Source organism: Varroa jacobsoni, unplaced genomic scaffold (genome assembly GCF_002532875.2).
Source record: "Varroa jacobsoni isolate VJ856 unplaced genomic scaffold, vjacob_1.0 scaffold_754, whole genome shotgun sequence".
Classification (NCBI taxonomy): domain Eukaryota; kingdom Metazoa; phylum Arthropoda; class Arachnida; order Mesostigmata; family Varroidae; genus Varroa; species Varroa jacobsoni.
In genome coordinates this window covers 63738-89230 of record NW_019213656.1, presented here as the reverse complement: position 1 = coordinate 89230, position 25493 = coordinate 63738, and the positions used below count along the sequence as shown (strand labels likewise).

Sequence of the window (25493 nt, the reverse complement as noted above, 5' to 3'; positions counted from 1 at the left end):
CAGAGCGTACACTTAGCATCATGAAACGCGCTTCTTGTCTTCGGCTGTACGTAGTCGACAACTTGGCGCACGAGATACTGTGTCAGAAACGCATCTGTATGATATGTGGTAACACTCGGCGTATTAGTGGCAAGCTACGTACAGGTTTACTCGACTATTGTGCAGACCTATGTATAGTGCTAACAATCGAATATATAAAATATCCATTTATGCGAAGGCGAACAAAACAGTTTATATATATAAAAACGCGTATGCTGCGAACCGATTAAGATTGGAATAAGACTTTATTAAAGTTTTATCTGTATTGTGGGTAGACGGTGATATGAAATACTTGAAATGTATTGAAAGAAGCACAGTCTTTTTTTCTGTTCATAAATTCCACCAAATCGATTCGGTCACTGGGAAAAAACCCACGTTATATAGTTGTGTAAATTCTTCAGTTTCCAATAAAGAAGACTTAAACGTGATTTTTGAATTTTTTTCAAAATTAGCAATTTTTTTGCCTTTGTATTTTGCTCAACTGTACTTGCGGGGTGTAAGAAGTAAACAAATTAGGTTACTGTGATTTTATTAATTACGTATATTTTTTTGACGAAATATCAAGAACGTCTAATGTACATTTTTATAAATGAAGATAACGTTCCATACTATAACAACATAGGCGTATATATATAACAATTAATACGAAATTATTGTGAGTGAAAGGAATCTTTCCATAGGAAACTGTCTATGTGTGACAAATTTGAACTGGCAAAGGAGACTTATTGTTAGCTTTATCATTTTTGTTTTAATGTGGTTGTACAGACACGGTTCGTTGAAATGAGTCATTGCACGATTTCGTTGATTCAGATTGACATGTTTTGGCAGAATAAAGCTCGTTGGCATTTACCCGGTAATGGAGAACGAATCTTCATCAGATAAGCTACTTTCGCTAGCGGCGTCGAGTGTACTTCAGTTGACGTATCGTACCGTAAGCTCTGACAAGCGGCTTTTTAAATCGACAGTCATATTGATATTTTCTACCAGCAGTGAGTTTACATATATAAAGCAGGAGATCTTTGCTACCTTTGTGCTCGCCACTTTATGTTTTGCCTGGACAAATCCGTTGTATGTCTGCAAATCTTTAATTCAATCTAGATCAAAGGCCCGTATTTTCTTCTACTGACAAACTGTATTATAGGTAGCGTCGACCTACCCATTTGTAGGTATTAGCTTTTTGAAAATGCTTCAATATACGTTTTGCTTAGTGTCCCGACCGTATCTGATATCTTCCAGACAGGAATTGCATCTAATATCCATGAGAAGACGACGGCGTGGTCCATGCGCCTGCTGTATTGAAAATACGCAAAGAAAAGAATATTTTTAAAGATTCGATCTGCTAGCTACAGTACATAAAGTTTGGCCTTAAAGTGCTGCATCGTAAGAGAGTGTCTGCAAACTTCGTCTCACAACAGGACATTTTTTCCGTCGATGCCGTCGACACTTGTATTACCAAGAAGTTAGAAAAGAGGAGGAAGAAACGACGGCCATGTGCTTTGTTGACTGAGGCAGCCTGAGTTTCAGTCAGGTCCCTTTTTGACAAAAGTAGCTCTCGACAACAAGTCTTTGCTAAGTAAGTTTTGAAGGTGACAGGCAACATGTGCCACTTCGAAGCTATGTGTCCTGTATCTCTCTCTCGTTAGATTGCTATTATTATTATTATTAGCATTACTTTTTCCTTATTTAACGCCTATGATAATATTGGTAGACGAATGTTACGTAAACAACGCTAAACTTAAGCAACTAGAGCGTAGTTTGTCGGAAAGACCAGCTGTGCTACAGTACAGCACCTAGGAACAGCAGCCTAGAATCTACTAACCGTCAATTATATTGTACCTGGATGATAAGCCTTCTTTTATTGAAGTCCGCAAGAATGTTACTTTAGCGTTGAACTTACTTAGGCTGAGGAGTTTCAGACAGCGTGAAACAATAATTTGCTCAATAGCAGCAAAGACTTTACAAAAAAGTCCAAATTATACACTATCAGCGCAAGCTTTATAAGCTTATGAAGCGCTCTATTAAGAGTATCGCTTCTTGGTTAATGCTTCAGACATTGAAAAATACTATGATATCAGAAATTGGCGTTGAGTTGTAGCGCATAAAACTATTGAATAGTCCTTGAGTATATAAGTGCGAAGATTTTTTTAAAGTGAACCTCTCTATGGACCTCTGAGTATAATGTAGATAAAACGGCAAAATACTTTTATCAATTGATAACTGGAAAATAAATGAAAGGGTATGTTTGCAAAAATGCTGCGCAATAATATACAATACCATGTCTTCCTCACCAACGTAGATGCTTTAAATAAAGACCAATTCAATTTATTTACGTGGGTTATTTAACGGATAATTTTCAGTGGATCATAGTGGTGTCCGAGACGTCACACATCGCTTATTTCAACTGTTTGTTGAAATAGCAACTACCTGAAATTTAGAGAGGTATTCAAATAATTACAGCGCAATCTTAAACAGGATAGCCTGCGTATGTCCACGACGCAAATTTTGTCTTTATTTAAGTAGTACAACCACTATCAGTATAGTGAGTAGGATACAGGCTTTAGGCCTACCTTGATGAAAAGAAGTTCGAGAGAAGAGTCTCCTCCCGCGCTCCACTTACGTATCAGCGACCCTGTCCCGGAGTCAACCCGTTGTCGATATGAAGGCGTAAATGACAAAGATCGCTTTTCTTGTAACTTGTCTGAAGTAGACCAGAAAGGTGGTCTAGTTACAGCAGTATAGATCGTTTACCTATACCTGAATATGGAAACTGCTTAAAGTCTCACTGAATTACATGTGCTACGGTTTCGCATCGTCTATGCCTAAACAACCGACTGATCGGCTCTTGGGAATGAATGATTTTGAAGCCGACTATGCGCTCAACCGGGAATGCTTACCTCTATACTCGAAAGGGACTTAGTGCAACTTCGTACAGAAAGCTATATTCTCAAACTACATTTGTGATAGCATATTCAAACGACATTGCGGGCCTTCTTCTGTGTAGCTAAAATCGATGTAGTTGTTGTTATAAAGATAAAGCTGAAGACACAATAGCTTCTTATTAACTGTTCTTCCTTGAAGAAATTGTACAGCCTTCTTTTTCTATACGTTGGACGCAGAAACGTAGAACAGGTACATAATGAATATGGATTGAAGCCAATTATTTCACTGTTATTTGCTCATTTTCATTAATGCGAGCGCTCAGATCTGTCTGCTACTTTCATAGGGCTGATTGAACATAACGACAGACCGCAAAAAAGCTTAGAACCTTCAGCTATACGTATACCCTTAGTTGCGTAGAAATTTAATAGGCCTAAATAGAAGAAGCAGATCCAGTAGTTCATTGAACATGGCTAAAGCGTAAAAATCGTCCTAACAAAGCTAGGTATCCAATCAAGCCTTTGCTAGTGCTAATCAAAAGTTTTATATAAAATTTCATATCTACAAGTCAACAACAGACTACCTTAGTATCAGAGAAAATATATCAAACCATATAAAAAAACAGTTTGGGCCATATGGGATACTTGAATCTTGTTAAATTCATAAAACTAGTTTTAGAGATTTGTCAAATGCCTTGGAGATAATATCCGGTACCCTCAAGCAGCATGATATCTATCATAACTTCCCCGCATCTGGAGCAGCAAAAGTATCGTCGGGCTTGCGCAAACCAAGCTTCCTGAAGAGCCTATAATGCTACAGCGAAGCGAGTAGCGCCAGGTATGTTTACCTGGTTCATCATTTTCTATTCATTGTTCCTCTTCACGCCCAAAGCGGAGAAATCTACATCAATCTCCACGAGTTTTTCTTCCTGGCTCTCAAGCTTCGTCTTGAAGACTTCCGTTGCTAGGAGCTCAAAGCAATTAGCTTTTCCAATAGCAGTGGCGAGTCAGCTACTTTTGGAGATAGACAAAGCGATTTCAAGTCATGGTCTGTAGTCCAAATGCTCTTTTGATGAAAAAGGTCTTGACGCGACCCAATTGTTCCAAGTTCTCCACTGTAAGATCTTCCTAATTGATGCGTATTCCATACATTGCCATCAGAGCTCATTTGAGAGCGGTTACTAGGGGCAGACTATGAGGCTATTTGATCACTTACACTGTCAACAGAACCTTTCTGCGTCTTTCGATGATGTGTATAGTGGGTAAAAGCAACCCTAAGTATAGAGGCCGGCTTACGTAGGCGACAGGCAACTTGTTCAGATATAAAGTATCAGCGGTCCTTATCCTGCTTCCCCTTCTAAGCTTCATCGTCTCTGTCTTGATCAAGTTTACGATCAATCTCAAGTCTGTGACTGCTGAGTGGAGCCAGGTTAAAACTTTCTGCACTCAGAGCCTGTTCGACCCATAAGTTGTCTGTATACAAGATGACTCCGATGTTCTTGGTCTTTTATTTGATAAGAGCAGCGCTTCAACAAAACAGCGAACAAAAGATGCCCTTCCTGAGTTAGGCAGGTTATCTGTGTAAAAGTGGAAGTACGACCACTCCGTCGTCGATGGTTATTCTGTTCTCCTGTAAAATCGCAGCAAGAAAGTTGAGCAAATTCATAAAGACATTTACCTAGCCGATAACATTACCGAGCCTAACCTTGTCCCTGAGGCCCCGCCTGAGCGCAGAGTCTAAGGCTGCCTTGCAGTCGACGAATACAGTATAGAACGAATTGCAAAGCATGGCCAGTGCTCTCTCGATGTCGGCCATCAGGCACTCTGCACCCTGTTTCGGTGGAACGTTCTCTTCGGAAACCATGTTACTCGAAATGGTGTGTACGATTTCTAAATAGCAGTCTCTTGATCAGCAAGCCGGGGAGGAGCCCATAACAAACACTTTTCTTCACTCTTCGCCGCCATAATGACGATGCGCTGGGTTTGCCTTTCCCTTTGAATTACTGATAACGTGTCATTTCTCCACTCGGCTTTGAGTTTACTGGTACGTAGACGTTTATTATTTAATGCCGTCCAGTACAGAACCAGAACGACGATGCATTTGAAATTTTCGTTGCAGACCCCGTCTGGACCTATCTATTATTGCCTAGGCTACCAAGGCCTTATAGTATATCGTGTTGTATTGGGATCTCCTCTTCCCATACTGTGACGAAAAGGTATATTGCAGGTGGTATCGTCTCCTATGATGCTAGCGTCTCCGGGAAGTGGTCTATGAAAAACAAGCAACTAATCGGGCAAGTCACCGGACTATCGTAGTACGTTAGCAGTTTGTACGGTTGTGGTTCTACGTCGTTAATTAAACGGGTCTCCGATTATTTAAGGTATGATTTCTTTTGTGACGCATAAGTTTTTCGATACTCTTAAAAACAGAGTTAAAGGGGAGAACTCAGGCTATACCTTAGCTATAAGCCTGAAGGTCTGTTGGTCCTCTAAACAAGGTTATAAATATCAAGAAGATGGAAATACTGTACTATACGCTGAATTTCAAACAGATGTTGTGCATAGATTTCGGAATTCACCGACTTAGGGACAGCGAGAATTTCATAGGTACGTTCTAGAAGAAAAAGTTTATTATGTTGACTTGTTGAAGCTCGTCTGGTTCATACAATTTTTTTGAGCTTATCTAATTTTGAGAATTTTACAAGCGTTGAATACATTTTACTTCTATAAAAGAATAGTTTTATTCATAGGCACAATAATGTAGTTTACTTAATAATCGTGTTAGTGACTAAACATGTCTAATGCTTTATGTCGTTGCATTACGAAGTCCATCTAATGGTTTAGTAGAACAAAAAAAGTATCACTTTTCTATAGAAAATAAAAATGCTTAGTGCAAAGTAATAAATATAATATGCACATTAGTCAACATTGTTCCGTTCAATGACATATTAAATGGCAATATATATGAGGCGCGCACAAGCAATGCATAAAGCTTTTGTAGAAAACGTTTCTAACCATTTCAGCACAAAAACTTGTTAGAGATACTTAGGGAAATTATGAAGAACAAAATTTTCTAGAGATTCAGTCCAACAGGACTAATGAATGCGCTTAATAGTGGCAGAGTTAGCTAATCAGCGCAATAAACCTTACTCCAATTTCTTTGTCACCAGAAAAATTGTTACGTTTGGCTTTATAGGTAGCCAGTAGCTCCGTTTCGTTGAACTCTACCACGTTCACGTGCTACACACGCAAATATTATTTAAGTAAAGCCCTTAGAACCGACCAAACTTATAATCAACATTGCCGGCTAACCTGGGACGTTACGTCAGTTATATAGACTTTTTTAAGAATAATTGTGATTCTTCAATGGTACAGACTTTCTGACTACCACCGGTGAATTGTTAGTGTACCGGCAGTAACCACTATACAATTGCAGCTCCCGCTCTAATTAGATAAGGTCACCTAAGCCTGTGTGGCTAGTTGTCCTTTAGTCGCTGGTTCCCCTGACCGGCGTCGCTAAGCGCCTGAGAGCGGCCAAGTCGAAGCACCGAACCAATTCTATAACGAACTGTCGTAGTTCGAATAATGGGTCTCTTGGACCCATCCAAACGGTCAAGGTTGCTCATTGGACATATGCTCGGACCAGTACGACGCTTACGTTTAGGGGAGGGTGCCATATGGTGTGGTGTGCCGTAGCAACGTTCTCACCTTCTCCGTTAGTCTATTCCACTGCTAGCCACGTCTGAGGGGACTGCGTACAACTGCGATGACTTCTGGTCAGTCTGTTATAAACGCAAACGGGTTAGGACAAATCGGCGAAGTTCTGTCAGGCGCATCATTTCTAGAGCAGCCGCCCGACGCCGTGCCTGATTTCAACTAAGCCTTGTCCAGTGTCAGATAGCTTTGTAGAAGACGTTAACTCTTCGAAAAAAGGAAATGTTCGCAGGACTAGGCCTCTAGGACGAGTAAATGTGCGCGTGCGAAACTATGTGCAATGTAGAACCTCTGTACTTCGTTCAGCGCGAGGTGTTGTTTGAGGATAGACGAATATGGAGCTATTTCAAGAATTATACGTATATATATATATATATATACGTATAATTCTTATATATAATACGTATAATACGAATATATATATATATATATATATGAAAGTAGAAATCTGTCAAAGAGCCGGTAAATTTAGTTTGTAAGACCTAGTGTTCATCTATAGGAGAATTCTGAAAGAGGACCACAGCAAACGGCCACGTAAGGGGGTATTACCACGCCACCCGAAATGCGGGCGTAACATTGAAGACTTATCATTTTTAGGCGGTCTCAGTTTAGAACTCAGTTATTCCATAAAGTTTTAGGTCGAGTAAACCGTTTGTTTATGGTCGAACATTAGGGTATAACCGGACGGACTAACAAGCAGAACGCTACAGGCCTATCTGAACGACATTAATGGAACCGACGAATGTACGATGAATCTGAAAGAGTGAAAGCCTGGTGACTCGTTATCACTAAACGGAAGACATTCATAGCAACCTAAATGTCAGACAGTAGGTATTGGTTTAACTAATGGGCAAAAACGCTATCTATCAACTTAGCGATAACTCTTTTTACATGTGTCTAGCTTTATAATAACGACCAAGGATAATTTCTCAAAATAAATGTATAAAATGTTGTATAAATTTAAACAGCCCAAAAAGTTTGACGCTCGATACGTTTTCAGGCATCGGTTTTGATGATCTGATTAATCTATGGCTTGCCAACGCCACTTTTCAGTCAAGAATTTCCAGTTATGATGAAACTGCCCAGATAATCTTGATCTAGCTACGCTGTAAATAGTCGGCGTGACACGCTTAGTTAATGAATTATACTAATGAGATAGTTTTTTGTGCCAGGTCGGCGGATCAGCATAGACTTTTGAACTACATAGAACCTATTTTCAATGCAACACTGGTTGATATAAGATTTCGCTCTCTTTCTCGACAACAAGTCAAACAGATCTAAACATAAACAGATACTTGTTATTCCAGGCCACGATGGCTGCAGCCTTTCACCTTTGTTATTGAATCTACCGCTATTGATCGTAAAATAAGCCCTTATAATTTTATCGGAGACCTAGCTTACACGTTTGGTGTGCGCTTCTCCTAAACATAGAAATCTTCACTCACTCTTTCGTTTAAAAGTATAGATAGTACAAAATGAATAGCCTTCGTGCAATACGCCCACCTCAACATATCCAGACTGACTAGTTCCGATCTATGAAATTTGGTTTGCCTAATTAATGAACCCTCACATGCTCACATTGGTTCTTACTATAACTCGTATCTTGGAGCGACCCGTTATTGCTTAATTTTGAATGACTTATAAACTGCTAAGACTATAAGCTGGGCGAGAGTAAATCTCGAGTGAAGATGCTCGTGGCTATTGCAAACATGAAACAAGGTTTGACTGACAGAAGATAAGTCATCTTTTACTATTAAACACAAACATCCGCCCGTTTCGTATCTATAGCTTTGTATCTGGAGCCCGAAAGCTCGACCAAGGTTGTGGCAAGAGTACTTATCGTTTTCCCAGCTAAATGGATTTGAAGGCTCATATCTCGGGCGGTCTGAACGGCGCCGGATCGGTGTGTGTCATTTGAATGTTAAAATTTGACAGCAGTAGCATGGCTAACGTTGTTGGAACCTTTTTGTTCAGACTGATGACGAAGCGCCTTGAAGAGCAGTGAAATTTCTGCAAAGATGTTTGTTTTGATTGTTTTATAATTTTGTTACAGTGGAGCCACTAATGTTTTCTAGGCTCGTAAAAAATTGTGCTGCTTATTACGGCGAAGGCTGTCACCTGAGCAGTTATGATATCGTTAAGAAACTATATATACACCGATTGGCGGGAGGCTTTAAATCGTTGGCTAAAATGACTGGCAAGAGCTCGATGTTGCACGAAGTGACGTAAATAGATGTCTTCAATCATTTGCGGAACTTTGCCGTTACGAAATCCGGCCATTTCTAAAGCGATTCATTGCAGGCAATGAAAAGGGAATCACGTGTGACAGGAGAAATTGGATCAGAATGGTGCTGGCGTGGTTTAAAAACAGATATGGCAATAGTAGATACGCTAAAGCTACTCCAGTGCTTTTGTACAGACTTAGGATAGAACGTTTCGATAACGAGTGAAAGGTACGTGATTCGTTATATCTTACAATTTTATTATGATATACGCATAAATGCTGCTATGGCCGTAGAATACTGATGCTGTTTAGAGTCAGGATTCGGTATCGGAAGGTACGGCCCAAAGGTAGATTTTTACTGTTATAATTTCGTAGAATTTCGATATAGTAACTGCTTCACATAGTGGTCGACCAATCACGAAAAGTTGATGAAATCATTGTGAAATCCGAGCAAAACTGCAAAGGAAATCTGAGATATTTGAATAGCCATAACATTGCCAGGGAACTAAGCATGCGCCACAAGCTGGCTTTAGACCATTCGAAGTAAGCTGACCATCAAAAGAAACAACATGTTTGGGTGCCGCATTAATCGGCGCAAAAGAGTTTACTCAAAGGTATTTACCTGCGAAAGTCTACAGAAATGAAATGAGATCGAGCCATTACTAAAGCAATATGTCCCGGATGATAAAAAGTGAATCATACAAAAAGGAGCCGTGTTCCAGAATCTGCGCCAGAAGCAAGGCAGACGCCAAAGATGTTTGGTCACGCATTTCTGCCGCTCGGCAGCACGACTGATTGATTTACACTGTCAACATCTATCTCGATTACGATGAGGCATCGAAAACATCTACCGGAAGTAGTGAACAAAAGGGGCTTCGTCTTCCGCCATGACCGTGCCAGGCCACACACACACATAGCTAGCCGGCAAAAATTGAGAGAACTTTCATGGGCAGTTTACATAGTGAGTAGATCAGATTTTGCGCTATCATCTGCTTGATCTCTGCGAAATTACCACGAATTACATTATGGTAATTCGTTTTTCGGCTTCGGCTCAAAAACTGTTGATGCTTTTCCACAAACCTATGTTACCGGTTCAATAGGCAGCATTAGTGCTTGCATCGATCGAGCAGGAAAGACGTGGCCGGTAAATGGGCACACTGGAGGGCTTGTCGTCTCTGGAGATCGTAAATGTTACGAAACGGAATCTTTATTCAGCGTACCTGGTGGCCGTAACAGATGGAGGGAACATAGCCTGTCTGATTAATTCTTCTTCGATTACGAAACTCGTATGAGAATGTACGAGTGGAACTAATAGTAATAATAATAATAATGGCCACTTCCATATGTGTCAGCAAATCTGTCGCGTAGCTCTCCTCAACTACTGGAAGCCTTTATATAACTTTCTTTGTATAAAGTAAATATGCTCGGTGGCTTTGGAGAAAACGAATTACTGAGTGAAACAGCTTGCCCAAGAGAGCATATCATAGATTCAGTTTGTGTTTTTCATTTCAGTCTATTTTTGCCTGCGACTTCCTGAAAAATCGAAGACTATCGACTACCCCGTTCACAGGCCTTTAGAGCGGGCAGGGATGTGTGATTAATGACGACGCATAGCATATTGCACCTCACGACGGACCGTTGACGCAGATGAGACTCACACTTCCCATAATGGCGCGTAAAGCTTTTCGTTGGTCTGCTATGGTACAGTTAGACTATCGGCCGTCTCTTCGTTCCAACGCTGATTTCTCTCTTCACTGATCCCCTATCCGCAAACTCGCTGATGCAGCCAACAAGCAACCAAGCGTAAATTTAATCGGTAATAAGCGATGAAGCCAGACGTTACCGAAACAAGCGGATGCCGAAAGCAGTCCTAGCAGTTATAGAACAAGCAGACACAGGGCCCTTGGCTACTCTAGCCTAAAGAAGAAAAAATAATAGTTAACAACTTGTTAATCGTATTCACCACGTACATAGAAGTATCGGATTGATCACTTTACCCAAAACGCAGCGATCTGTTCGCAACCTAACGATAAATTAATGTATTATGTATGCGCTATCGTTCTCTATAGCCTTCTCAGTTCTCCAGATCAATTTATTTATCCCATTTAGCCAGAGGTTTGCCAGAGGCCAAGTTTTTGCCAATTTGATGTGTCAATGATTGAAAAAAGTCCTAATCCATAAACGAGAGATCTGAAGGATGTGATGCACGCAGAACCCTTCAAAATGGTTTTAGCACCCTTAGCCGTGTCTAGCCTGGCATAGGCTAGAAAAGTATGGGTCTGCCTTGTTTGCCGCACCTCGTTCAATCTGTCTTGTTCTTTTTATATAGTTCCTTCTATGTAGGCCTTTTCCAACTCTACCGTTTTCGGTCATTTAAGAATGAAGATTTTGTTCAAGTCTGGGTTTGGGCAGATCTTTCGAAGGTACCCACTGCTTTTTCCACTTCATACTTTACATAGAGATTTCACCCTTGGTCGCTAATAACAGTTCTGTTATTATGGCTGCATGCTATCCACTGCCGAGCGAGATGTGGAAAAACGATAAAGAGCTGCGTCTTGTGTTTTTGGCTCGGAGCAGCCAGCTTCTCAATTTCTAAAATACAATAGATTCAAAATGTCTGAGGATTACCACAGATCTTTACAGCTGATTGATTGGTTATTTGCTGGCCATTTCACTTGAAAAATATCCGTAGACGATCACTATTAACCAGCAAACAGGAGTAGGATGTATCCTCTACGCTCGAGGCATCATTACTGAAATTCACACCACACCTTTGGGCAAACTTCTCAGATATGGAACTTTAAGATGCCTCTAACCTGCTAAATAATAGATGTCGAAAATGCACTTCTATCGCAAAGTAGTATTTACTTTATCTAACCTAAATATCTAAACACGCGTTTTTCACACAAACAGATTATAAAGAGCATATGAAAAAGAGGAAAAAACAATTAAATAATATCGAATTAGACAAACAATGAAGCAATAGCAAAAGAAGCTATATTTTTATAGTTTCAGGTGAATGCTTTTGGATTCTATTAGATATTCAAGTAAATGTATTATACAGTAGTAGATCTCGCCCTTTCATAGCAAGCATTGACACAAAAAATTATTGGGCTTGTTCCCATCGCCGTGCTGTTGTATAACAATCAATTAGGAGTTAGCCCAGAAAGCTTGTGAGCCTTAAAGTTTCGTGATTTTATAACCAACTCAATCTTTGTTGGCAGTTTTCCAAACTCGTTGGATTTTCTAGATGAAAAATAGAAAAAAAAATAACAAGCAAAAACTAAAGCCCCTCTCTCTGTGACCTAGTCATACGTCGGTCCAGTTTGTGGATAAATTGCAAGCGCAGTTCACGTCTCACTTTTACGTTGTTGTATTGGCGGACTTCATACATCGAGTGTATCACCTCCCCTGGGCTGTCCTGTCTATAGGCGAAATTTCAGGTGCAGGCCAATAAAAGCGAACGGTCCGGCGACATTCTCCTCACGTCGTCTTATTCGACGACACCTGGAGAGGAAAAAAAGGGTTTCAATATAACGCTCGTTGCATTATGCTAACCTACCGTTAGGTTTTCTCTAGGGGACGGACTCTAAACCCTTGTTCGCTTTCTACCCACTAGTGCAAGACGGGTTGACGAAATATCTAGATGCAAGATCGATACTTCCTGCTTGTCCACACGTACTTGTATTTTAGTGTATAGGTAAGTCATAGTAACGGCAGTGACATTGTGACACCTTCTATCAACAGACGACTCGAGACTCAACGGAACTTGGCGTTAGCTCGAGGGAGCGTACTTTGTTTTTTGACTGTTCGAATATTAGTTTGAACCATGTAGATCCGGTACAGCGGTGCTCGTAACTGCCACACGAGGCGGAGATATCCAAGAGCTAGCAGCATAAGGTTGCATCTTCGAAGTGATACAACAGAAATTTATGTCTACGTTTTCTCCAAATATAATATCTATTCGTTTTGTGTGGTCAAACATTTGCCCATCTTTTTTGCCTTTTGATTATAAACGGGGATCTGAATTGTTTGTGGCTACGTTACATACAGAATTCGGCATCCATCACTGTGTTATGCTGCTTAAAATGCACGTTAGGTGTTGTAACTGTTGGCGTATTAAAAATCGTGAAAATGTGTTCCTTACGCTTTCTTCAGGACACTATTGCTTGTAACGTTGCATGTCACCCACCTTTTAGTAACATTGCCATTTCTATACGTATATTTAGCTTTACAAATTAGATGCACAAGCCATATCCCATATATGAGCGCGTTGGATCATTTCTACTGCATGTATGTATGCGTGTTTCGCTACCGCTCTCACAACACGGGCATCGTCGTTCCCACTGATGTCATCCTCGTGAATGAGTACCGCTGCCCTCGGTCCGCGTAACGTCCCGGTATACCTCGCTTTGTCTGTAGCCAAGTGGAGCGCCTGTGAACAAAAGAAACAGACTGAGTGAGAATAAAAGAGAACAATGTAGGAGGAATAATTCGGCAATCGTCCGAAATTCGAGAACTCTCACACATTCGTCTGCCAACGAAGCGGAGAGGATCCAGTCAGTATTTCGAGTCTGAACTGCAGCTACGGCAGAGAGAGCTAGAGAAACAGGGGCTATTAGGCTGCTACACACGTAGTCCTCGTTTTAGGGGCAAGAGTACGAACGTGTTTCTCCATCTTTCGTTTCGTTCTTAGGTAGCTTCCATGAACCGAAAAAAGCTAGACTCCAGACTCTGTTCTTCTTCGTTCTTTTTAGGAGCTTCTTCCTTCTGCATGTATTTGCTTTCCATCTCCTTGTTTTCTTTTTGTTTCTCTGATGAATGCCAACAACGTCTCCCCATGCTCTTTCAGCCCCCGTCTGTCTTTGCCCGTGCTTCTCGGTTTCTTCCTATGCACCCATCGCCAATAGCTTAGGCAAGACGATAGCAGGTTGAGAAACAGCTTGCTTTTGGCTGAATACACACACGTGACAGCGTCGTGTCGTGACCCTTTCTGCCTCATGATCTCCGTTAGAACGTACGGAGACGACGACAAGATTGGACGTTGACACTGCGGAGTCTCACTGAGTACAAACGTAACAGTATACATTTTCAGCTTTCGTGTGCAGTCTTTATGGTCGTATCTAAGCACACCAGAAACAGCATGAGTAATAGTAGCATTGTCGAAAACACGTTTTATTCGCGCACACTTTGTGAAAGATGACGCACTCTAAAGTTCCTTTTTTAAAGCGCTGCCTCTGCTACTGTCATCGTCGCTTCCCTAAAGCTCACCCAGCGGGTGATATTAGGGACAAAGTCCGCTTCGATATGTGTGTGCTTGTACCAATGTACAAACGTACACCTGATATTTACAGAGAAGAATGACATACCGGCATAGGGCAGACCAAAGGAACGAAAGTAAAGTCACCGATGTAGCACAGTACCTATAGAGCGACGTCGTCGCTCTAACGACGATGACGGCACTATCCCAGATCTTGGTAGTGTTTTTTCTGCGGGAACATACCTAGCAGGCGAGCGAAATGACCTCAAACGTTAGCCATTAGAGAGGCGATAACAGTGAGAGGTGACCTGGGCAGGCCTAACACCTACGTTGTTTTTGGTCGTTCCTTCGTTCTTCAGTTCGGGTCCTTCACGTTTTCCCATTCTCACGTCCAGTCCCAATCGCAAGCCGTCTCCCGTTCACCAGATGATGGTAGGCGGTCGCTTGCAAGCAGCAGCTGGGGAAAACTCTGTTGCCTGTTTCTTGTCCCTGTTCGTCTTTTTTGCCTGTCGAGAGAGGCGTCGCTGCCGTTGTCGTTCTTTTTGCCGGTTCCGCTCCTATTGTAATTCGAGTAATGGCGCCGAATTTCAAATTGTACTCAGACCTTTTAGCGCTTTCGGCGATGTGACCAAATGATGCTAAAGCAGCGTCGACCGATGGAGTGACCGGCTATTCCGTGGACGAAACGTCGGCTTAACGCTACCTAGCATACCGATAGGATGGTTGCTCTTCGGCTGAACTCGGCATTTGAATTAAAAGAAAAAGCAGGAGGGACTTTTATCGCGGGGCGACCGACTCACGAAGAGGATAACCCGAGACACTGCACGGTCATAATAGCACGCAGACAAAAGTCAGGATTTAGGCTTTAATTCAGCAACAATATACAGCGAGGGAAGGTCATCTCAATCGATCTTGGAACTAAGGCAGAACGTAGTCGCACTCGACTTACACACATCATTGATTCGCACAAAGATTCGATACGTACGCAAAACATAAGCGGAGACGGCTTTTAAATCGAAGGTTCTTTTTAACGCTATGAAAGTTTCACATAAATATGTGATCATACCCCCACCCGCTGCCTTTCAAATAGTTTTATCTACGGGTTTAGTTTTCGATATTAACTTTTTTTTGCGTTCAAGTATCTGTGACTGTGATCGATTGATCAGCGGAGCAGGTGCACCTAATTCTTTTGGAAACTGTCGTCGAATTCTAGAAAAAAAAATATTAAGATTATCGTTTTTATCACTCTTTCCTTTTTGTTAGATAATCTAACTAAAACAAGCAGAGCTAGCTGAAATCAACGATAAAGGGTCGAGCAATCTCTCTTGTGTGCTTTGCAAATAAGTTATTAGAAGTGAAGCCTCTTGAAATGTTAGATAGCCTATAAATATGGGCATTTTTTCATGATATCGCTCATACGAAAGCTTAGCACGCTTAGTATAATATGTTTCCGAATATCCATGCATCGATGCCTTATTATATTGCCTTCAAATAAAATTGACCAAAGCCTTTTTCTGAAACTTATAATTACCTCTTCTTACATATCCGTAGAATTCTAAGCGTGCTCTTTTGAATTTGATGTTTTTGATCTCAATGAGAACATTTTCGTTTTTTCAGCTTGTGGATGTGACAATTTTGCGTTCTCTTTTCAATGCGTACATTAGATGTTGAAACATTTTTTGGTCTGTTGAGATGGATACTTATTAAAGTACACTTCAGTTTCTTTACCTCTTTGTTCCTCAAGCGGCAGGCTGATATCTGGAGAAGACAGATTTCAATGAATACGTGACCACAAACCGCGCAGGTCATTCGTTTTGTATTTAAAGGCACATTTCCTGTTCACGTTGTGGAAACAGTTTTCTATCGTGTGTCCATTGCAGTACCTTCGTGACACTTACGCACGCACAAATTATGCTCGAACAAGTGAATTATGGGTGTCAAACAGCGTACATAGAGCAAACAAAGCTCTAAATCATAACATACATGCAGACAGAACGCAGGTCGTTAGCAGACTTCCAATTTTATCTAAGTATTTGCTATACTGTTAGCTCAGAACAAGGCACCATGGTCAAGTGGATAATGGAACGAGCTTTATATAAATTTCACACATTGCGATACCATTTGCGCTCGTTTAGGCCAGTTCTGATTGTACAGTATACTGTATTAACTTCCCCTACATATTCATTGCCTTTAAGGAACAGAATGAAATGGTCCAGTGCTGCATGAACAAGGTCACGTGTATCATGAAGCTGCAAAATGGCTTACATCAGTAAGCTGTTATACCGGTTACACCAATATCAAAACAGGTTATACCAGCCGGTCGAAGAATTATAAACGCCCTTTAAGCCAAAATTGAGGTAAATATTATTTATATTTTAAAGTCATGTTACTTAATTAGATATGCTTCATTTTGATCGACGATCTTATGCCATTTTTTTGGGAACATTATAATCCCGTCATTGTTGAACTGTGGTTTCTCGACGAAAAACTGAGACGGGTGATCGATCCATTAAAATAAAATATAACATAGTCCAGAAAGTTCTACAAAAACACGAACAAAAAATAACCTGTCCTGTACGACAAATATTATAGATTCTTTCTTACATATTACTTGTGCATGATTCACTTTTATCACCCGGGATAAATCATTTTTTAGTTGCAAATGGCTTGATTTTATTTAAGCTTAGATAAAACTGTGCAGACTGACATACGACAGAGTAAACTCCTTTGCGTCAACTAACGTCGTATTCAGATGTCGCGCATCTTTTGATAGCCAACTGACTTCAAATGGTTTAAAGTTATTTAACGATGGATGTTTAGTTTCTTGACGATGTCATAGTTATTAGGGTATCTATCTTACTCAAATCTCATAATAACTTGCTACAAGGAGTACCTATCATATCAAAACTTTTATCATTTTAATTTTAAATATAATATACATTGAATATAATATAGCATTTTAAATAATAATGAAATTTACAAAACTATTACCAGTATGCTGTATCTTCTGATACCACATTCTGACCATAAACAGCCATACAGTATCATGGCAGCCTTTGTCCTGAAAGTATAACGAATCTTTACGTACACTTTATAGGACATTTACGGAGTTATATGTCAAGTATGAATGAAAGCATCCTAACAGCTATTGTGCATCTGCTACTGCCAAACCTCAACTTTCGAACGATGCCAGCGCTGACCCCACGCAACGGATATTACCTGAGATACTGAACTTTACCGGAGCCACCTAGGTACAAGAAAAATGAAACTTTCTTTGACAACCCAGTATTTTAATGCATAGGTATATAGCATTTTATAACTGCTTGACGCGACTATATTTTATTTTTATTTTCAACTATAAAATTATTGTTTAGATGTATTTTTTTCTCATACTTTGAAGACGACCGACAATCTTTGAAATACCTATCACAATCAATAGAAATCCTAAATATTGCAACCTTGCCTCTTGGGAACACTGAAATTCTGCCTACGCAATCGGATCAATGCAGGTATTAAACCTTGCGCTTCGACCCCATAAGATTACGCCGCTGTCGTTTATGGGAGCAGCATAACCTTATGACAGCTCAACCCGTGTTTCATGTTTCTACTATATAATGCATACTTTGGAATTACTGAAGCTAATCAAAACTTTAATTTATTATGCTGGACAAATCTCTATCCAGAGCCACATACATCAATTTCTTTAGTGTTTCAATACTTCCAGGCTACGCAATTGTGAGATAGGGGTTCGCCGATACGTTTAGGGGTAAGCAATATATTCCACTATAGACGGATAGTAACCTTTCAGTTGGATAAAACATAAGAAAAGAAACCAAATGAAGGAAAAATTAAAATGAAGAAAAAAGCTAGTTCATATGTTAAGGAACATCAGTTTGCATGAGATTCAACATGAGATGTAACTTCTATTCATCAAATGTCGATAAAGACGTTATTTACAGCGTCAAGGTGAAACGGATATTTAGTTTGTAATGGCATACCGAAATTACTTGAGCTTTTACGGTGCGTATACGATTCACATATATATACTGACTAAAGTTTTATGGCACGTGTTGTCATAAGTTGCGACCTTTAGCAGTCAAATTAACAGTGACGAGCCGTGACTCCACTCGAGGAAAACTTATTTTCAAGGATCGATCCCTATTCTAGAAGCACGTTGTATATAGGGTTTTTTTTTTTGTTTTATTGAGCTATGGGCTAACGCATTTATTTACACAAGACTCCACATCCAAAACTATTTTGGTCTGCTTGGGGGCCAAAAGGGCCCAAGTGTGGGGCTCATTCACCTGTTTGCAGATGGATGAAACCGTACTGAAAAGTAAAAAGTACATCTTATGTTATAGAGATAAACCATACCATATAGATAAAAGCGTGCTACTAAAAGACGCTATTTTATTCTCTTTAAGGAAGATAGAAGTTTTACCATTAATGATTAGGGCCTAGTCCCTCTGCGCCATCCAATCTTGCGAGGTTGCCCCCTTGTGTAAATATGTTTGCCATTTCGCTGGGTTGGTGTTGCATTAAAGTCCCCACTTATCGAAATCCTTTTATGCCTCTATGCCTGCCATGCATTTGCACATTCCTTTCTGGGTCCACGGGGAACTTCGTAAATTCTTCATCAGGTTTGTAAAATTCCATGCAGATTTACAGCCATTTCATTCGATGTTATCAGGCAAAGTAGTTTTTTTGTTTAACCTAAATCTTTTAGTTGTTAGCTCTTTCATCCGAGGATGCAACATCTCAAGCTACAAGCATATTGATTCATGAAACACATACTGCATAGCAATTTTACCTCCAAATGATTTGAGCTTCAATTGAATTATTGTTTGGAAACAGTATCTAAAGGTTTCCATTGACACTGAGTAAGAACATTTGCAGAAACATTCAGAAAGCGTTTGGCAAATTGTACAGTTCTATAAATCTGTTTCGAAGTAAACTTATCTTTTCCTACTCCCTTTGGTCCCGTAGCTATATAGAAACACGTATTTTAAAAGATAGCAGAAGGAGTGAAAATCCGCAAAAGAGCTTAGTGGTGGCCGTCAAACCTGGGCTCAAATTTTGAAGAGCAGGGGGATTTTAGTTCCAGGACAAAAAAATGTGTGATTTCATGGCTCTTTCTTTTTTTGTTTCTTTTTTATTCTAAATATGCAATGCTGTCTAAACGGGCTGCTTCGGAAGAAAATATTAATCGCTTGATCTTCAAAATTGTTGAAATTTGGTTATTGTTCAGACTCCAGTGCGGTACACGGGAACTCTTACGACTATTCACAGTTATCTTCCATATAATCTAATGGTAATATGTGCAAGTAAAATCATGCGTCAGGCCAAAAGCGTTGACTCATTTCCCATCCAAACAAGAAACATCAGTCTTTCGTCTCCTTAAAGCCCCCAAGGGATCACCGATCCGATAGGTCTTGCAGAGGTGTGAAAACACAGTGGGCCATTCAGTGCAATTATTTATTGAAACAATAGAAGAATAGAGCAAGATCGAGAGAAGATAGAGCCAAAGCATTCATCTCTCAGATCTAGGAGCTAATAGTCAACCGCATACATCTGCGCATAAACACACTTGCCGTTGGCTACACAGGAATATGTGAACTACCTGTCGAACGTGCCGCATCTAAACGAGAAATTGTTGCGGTAGCAACGTTTCTGTCTCTCGTTAAAACGTGTCTGCGGACACAGTCGCTCAGCTTGTAGCTTGATATCGAATGACTTTAATAAACTTTCTTGCATGAGTAAGTCGAAGGGGTTGGCGAAGCCGTTTCACGTAACCTAGCCTTTCCTTGAAAAGGGGGTAGACCTTGAGGGTAACTGTATTTCTCAGGAAAGCTTCCACATTGGCTTATTCGAGAGGAATTCTACAAACGACAACGGCTTTGTCATGTTACTCTTACTAACCTGGTTACATGTTATAGTAAATAAAAAACGATAACAGCGTATGCACTTGTCCGTATACAGTAAAAAGATTCTTAGCAAAAGAAAAAGAAGTGTAAACTGGTTCTCATAAAATATCGACGTCTGTGGAAGTTTTCTTATCCGGGTAAACATTGCATTTCATAGCATTACGTACTACTGGCCACCTCGGTCGATTATCGAGGTAATGGCAACAGGTGGTTCATGGAAGCTACGTTCTTCACCTGAGGCTTTAGTCCCCGCTTTTACCCATATAGAGATAGAGCAATATCTGTAGTATTGATTTTGCAGTTCGATCGTGTACTCGTAGAATAACGTGAGAAGTAAAGGTTACACGTAGGGTATGAGCGCTGCTAAATTGAGCTGTTCCAAGTGAGAAGTTCTATTAACAATAGAGAGGTCGCTTAGTGATCTAATCTTTTCAGAACCCTGAAACGGACAATCGTTATCGTAAAACATCGGCCTAATAGAAAAATTCTACTACGCGTATCATATCTAGCGCAGGCACACTGTCACCAGCGTAATAAAGATCGCTAAGGAAATTATAGATGTTTTGAGTAAATGTCATCAAAAGACAAAAAGGATCCGTATTTTAAGCCATACGAACTTAACCTTACCCCATTTGTACAACAACACCAATTTGAATAACCTCTACAGGGAAAGGATAAGGACCCCCCTACAGAAAATGAACGAGATATTTTAATGTAATGAAAGTCCTCATAAATCGAAGCTCAGTGTATGCAGGCACTGCTGGTAAAACTCAACTAATCTGGTATTGTGCATGCGAATAAATGGCTTTACGCCCTTTTTTGATGACGGCAGAACAGGGCTTGATAATTTGGTCATCTGAAGTGCCTCCTGCTCATTTAAAAAAAAAGGTCAACATTTTAGGTTAAACATGCGAAGAGTAATATGTCCATCTGAACCTCCTCTAGTGTTTGTTCCAAAATGAACTTCGTATTGGATTTATGAGCGATCTGATAGGTTTGTCAACAATAGTGAAAGGTCAAAAACTAAGACCGTTTAGACTCCTACGTTGCCTTTGTCTGACAGTTCGGAGAATAATGATACCTTGATCAATAATCTAATGCAAAAAAATATAATTTTATTATGCAATATGTATCACCAAATAGTACAATTTAAAAAAAAATATTATTGATATCTATAAAAACAAATAAAAAATCAAAGCTACAAAAAGTGAAATTATGTCATAAATGCTTATAGTTATACATCCTGATCTGCTCACTGATCTATGCCAAGGCTAAAATAATAACAGATAATATAAATGCAGTAGCGGATAAAACGGTAACATATTCCTGCGAGCAAAACAACGCACCTTTTCGGTATGCACTAACACGTTTGTTCCCTAAAATTGTTTGTGCATAGAGATTTTAAAAAACGGCTGTAGGTCGTGTTTCTCTGTACGTTATGAAAATACAGAACAAAGGACGTTTGGCCATTACGATGTTTGCTTGAGGCAGAGGCTCTTAGCAGCAATGCTCGGCTTCAGAACAGACGAGGAACAGATAGCCTAACAATGATTTGATCTGATATCTTGACATCCAATAAAGTCTCTTGATAATGATAAGTTGAATAAAAGGCCCAACTGGGCTCCAATCGTTAGTAATAACAAAATGCTTTAGACCAGCGCCTGCTTTTTTTTTTTTTTTTTCATAAGAAGCATTTCAACAATCAACTATTAAACTAAAAAGACGCCCCACTTTAATAACTAGTGCATAGTAGCCAGTAATGTACGGGATAAGAAAAGAGCATCTTTATTGATCCCTTGATACCAATTCGTTTGATTATATTATTCTGGCGGCTGTTCGAGCTAGAAGCATCGTTCGAATAGTGTTCGCTGTTTCTTTTTTTTGGATGTAGGAGAACAAATATCATACTGGTAGAAATAAAGACATATATATATTCGATGGCAAGAGTTACTACTACTACTGCTACGGATTGACTCTCAATGGAACAGCTAAGGTCTGGCTTGTTGCAATGAGGCCAGTCAGGGTAATTCCTGTCCCTTAGTAGTAATAACTGGACGTTCAACGGCAAGTTCCGCGTCTGAAAAGTATCATAGGCCCTTAATTGAGCTAGTTAAATGAAAATTATTTCACTAGGTTGGCAAAGGAGCCCAAATATCGTCATGGTCCTGAAAACTTTCAGATGACGCCGACAGTGTAGCTAGTGTACGAGTTGGCATTGTAGGAGTTTCGCTAACGTTTTGATTTGAACTTAATTTTATCTACTCTATGGTACAGATTAGTTTTTTAGGTACATAGAAGCAGCCATAATTGTATAGGTGGAAGTCCGTACCACAATACGGGGGGCAGTGAGACCTTAATTACAGCATTACCTGGATGCTATTCACATCGCTTATCCTCAAATTTCTTCTGAAATTTTGTTTCCTATGGCAACATGAGCAAGGGCTGGGTTAACGATTTTTATACTAATTCTTGTTACAGCTTTAGATGATTTTTGTTACCAGTCTGGCTGGCCGTTCCATATATGGAAGCTCCATTTCGTTGGGGCTTCTTTCTTTCTTTCTTAAAAGGACTGTAGAAACTGATTCGTGCTTTGCATGATAGTAACAAAACTGGGTGAAAGATTCTTATACTTATAATAACCTTAGAAGTTAGACGTAGAAGCGTTCACAGGCTTTTCCGTTTTCGCTTAAATATCTTTTTGAAGAGTGCGATTTTGGCCAAATCCCCCTATACGCAGTTTCCTTGAAATGTCATGTTTGTAGCCTAGGGTAGAAGGAATAGCAACCCGCGTTAGTCGATACCTGCTCGAAGAATTGTGCTTGCGTTGGCCAAAGGATTGATTCACCTTTTCAGTACATGAGTTTGGCAAGGCAAAATGGACTCCTAGACGCCCTTTGACATCAAAATAGCCCCAATATCGTGTCCGTGTTGAAGCCAGGTTCCTATACCATCTGTTTGGCGCAAATAGTTAGCCGGTGAAACGGAAGGTGATGGCAGCTTAAAGGCATATGGCTTTACTTTAGAAAGCCCAGTAATTTAATAGCAGGTTTTTAAAATATTGTTCACAATTTAAGAAAATTTGAGACTACCGAATTACCAAGATTTCTTTGGAGGACGATGTTACAGCTCTCATATGAAAAGTTGCAGTAGATGTTTAATCGAAAGAAATGACAACAAATACCTTTTAGAGTAATGTAGTTGGGTCACGACCCACTCTTCAGAGATAGTGACATAGCACACACAGGACTGGGTTTTATTTTCTTGGCTACAGAAATTCTTCGGCGGTACGTTTTGAACACACACTCTGCATCAAAGAAGTTCCCCAGTAATTTAAAGAGCAGTGCAAACAGCATCAGTGGATCTCATGAATGTACATGGTCTCTATACAGCTAACTTTGATTAAGTTGGTAATTTTTGCGATTTTCGGATCTGTCTGTGGCATCGACGACGACGATGGGGTACTTCTGCCGCTTTTTTGATCAGTAACAAGCCTACTTGTTAGCACATGGATACATTGGAGATCAGTGAAACTACGTTCTACAAGCGTTTTTTTTTTGTTCATTTAATCCGAATATTTTCTTCATTTCTATGAATCGCCTAAACGTCTACAGAAATTGATTTCTAGCCATGCAACATAAATTTTCTGTTAATAGTCAAAAGCGATTCTGATTAAGTATATTTCCTTTACTACGCGATTTACAAGATAGAGATTGGTATTTGCCAACTGCTATAATGTGCGCCGGGAAAACCCCGCCGCGTAAATAACGAAAGGGTTGAATTAGAATTCATATCTAGCGCTCTTTTTAAGAGCACAAGACGTTTTGTGAAATCAAACCCATCTAGATGAGACTTCATTCTGTCTAATCTTTACGTTTTTGCCTCACGTGCATGTATGAGTACCTATATGTTTCTGTTTATTTGTCTTTCTAGGAGAATATGCTGGCAGTAGATTTGAGTCCGTTGTTGTGATAGAGCACGCACATACAACGTCAAATTATTTTCCCTTGTGAGTGCAAGACGCGGCAGTCATTTCGTAAAGAGTCTGTATGGCGTGGATCGTGTCGACGAGGAAGTAGCGTTTAACGTTCACTTTAACCTTACTGTTATAAGTTGTCTAAACAAACTATTTAAACAGAACAATCAGATTATGGCGCGAGTACTTTGGCTGTCCATTTAAAAACGCACTAGGCATCTGTCGACTTGAACGTGAATCGGGCTCACCAGATGTGAAGCCACTTAAGCAGTATCCGGCCCAATTGAAGGCACTGAGACAAAAGTGCAGATTGCAGCTCACCCTGTAGAGCATTCGGGTACCGAATAACCTAATAACTTTGAAGGGATGGCTTAACAAAATTGACTATAGCAACATAAACAAAATGCCGGCTTAATTAAGCTGCCCTGTAGCACGAATGCACTGGCGATGTACGTGCGTGCATCAGCCGTACGCAGAACCCAGCATATAAATGATAATATAATAATATTAATGCAAAAGAACAACGAATAGTAAAGCTGGCGAGCAAAGTTGAAAAAAAAAAGGGTCCTAATTAACGGAACACAGAATTATAGAACACGTCTTATTAGTTAAATTTAAGACAATATTATTCATTCTGGCAGTATTTGAACAATACTGCTCGGTTCTTAATATCTTCTTGGCTTCAAATAAATGCTTTGATTCTTTTACTCTATGAGTGGTGTTGCGGCTTGTTTAACGTGCGCGTAACCTTCCCGGAATTGACCAGAGGCCACTATCTAGTTACGTTGAAAAGCTCTCTTTTACGGGGCCTAGCATTTAGGTTCAAGTTACTACCTAATTGGTAATATAAAACATATTAGCAAAAAGAATATTCTATAAAATTAGGTTGATAGAAAAATTTGAAATGGTTTTTCTTCAAAGAAGCCAGTTCTTTTCTCTAATAAATTTACTGATAAAAAGCTGCCGGATAAATGAGAAAGGATCTTAAATCAGAAAGGTAGGTGCATCGACTTTTGAGGCTACCGGACTGTTCATTTGCTCACCCGCTTGTTAATTGTGAACAGAGAAACTATACGAAATTATTGAAAATATAATTTGTCAAGCAAATTAGGGGTGGAGGGTGAGGTAAAATGTAGGATTCATCTTTCATACAGACGGACAGCATTAGAAAGATAGAGAAACAGTATAATGCATTTATTTTAACATACCGAAAAGGCAATATGTTCAAGCGTGCGTGCACGTAACACGAGCGAAAGAGACTATCCCACTTAGTTTGATTAACTCATATGTATTTATGGCGTTAGAATATAACCATTAAAATATATCAGACGCAACGTTGTCCTATTTCACTTATCGTAATGTCTGTGCCACAGTGAGAGCGGAAGATTCGACAATTTTACCTAAGCGAGAACCTAATCCGTACCTTGGCAAAAGGTCGAGTACTTCTTGGCGTGTTTATTTCCAATACAACTGGACGACGTCA

General features: G+C 39.9%; 2 long non-coding RNA genes across 6 annotated transcripts; one reads left to right on the top strand and one right to left on the bottom strand.

Annotated features, from left to right (window-relative positions):
* Positions 1 to 949: 949 nt before the first annotated feature.
* Positions 950 to 15995, bottom strand: LOC147753088 (uncharacterized). 5 transcript variants are annotated; one of them, XR_015312243.1, is made up of 5 exons: positions 15842 to 15995; positions 13046 to 13288; positions 12215 to 12360; positions 2607 to 2737; positions 950 to 2463 (listed from the first exon to the last, which is right to left on the bottom strand). It is a non-coding gene; the product is annotated as an uncharacterized LOC147753088 (long non-coding RNA). The 5 variants fall into 5 exon arrangements; XR_015312241.1 differs by lacking the exons at positions 950 to 2463; positions 2607 to 2737 and having other exon boundaries at positions 11852 to 12360; XR_015312239.1 differs by lacking the exons at positions 950 to 2463; positions 2607 to 2737 and having other exon boundaries at positions 11852 to 12360; positions 13169 to 13288.
* Positions 15996 to 16131: 136 nt separating this feature from the next.
* LOC111263298 (uncharacterized) lies at positions 16132 to 24725 on the top strand. Its single transcript, XR_002682150.2, has 3 exons — positions 16132 to 16470; positions 17211 to 17364; positions 23968 to 24725. It is a non-coding gene; the product is annotated as an uncharacterized LOC111263298 (long non-coding RNA).
* The last annotated feature ends 768 nt before the right edge of the window (positions 24726 to 25493 follow it).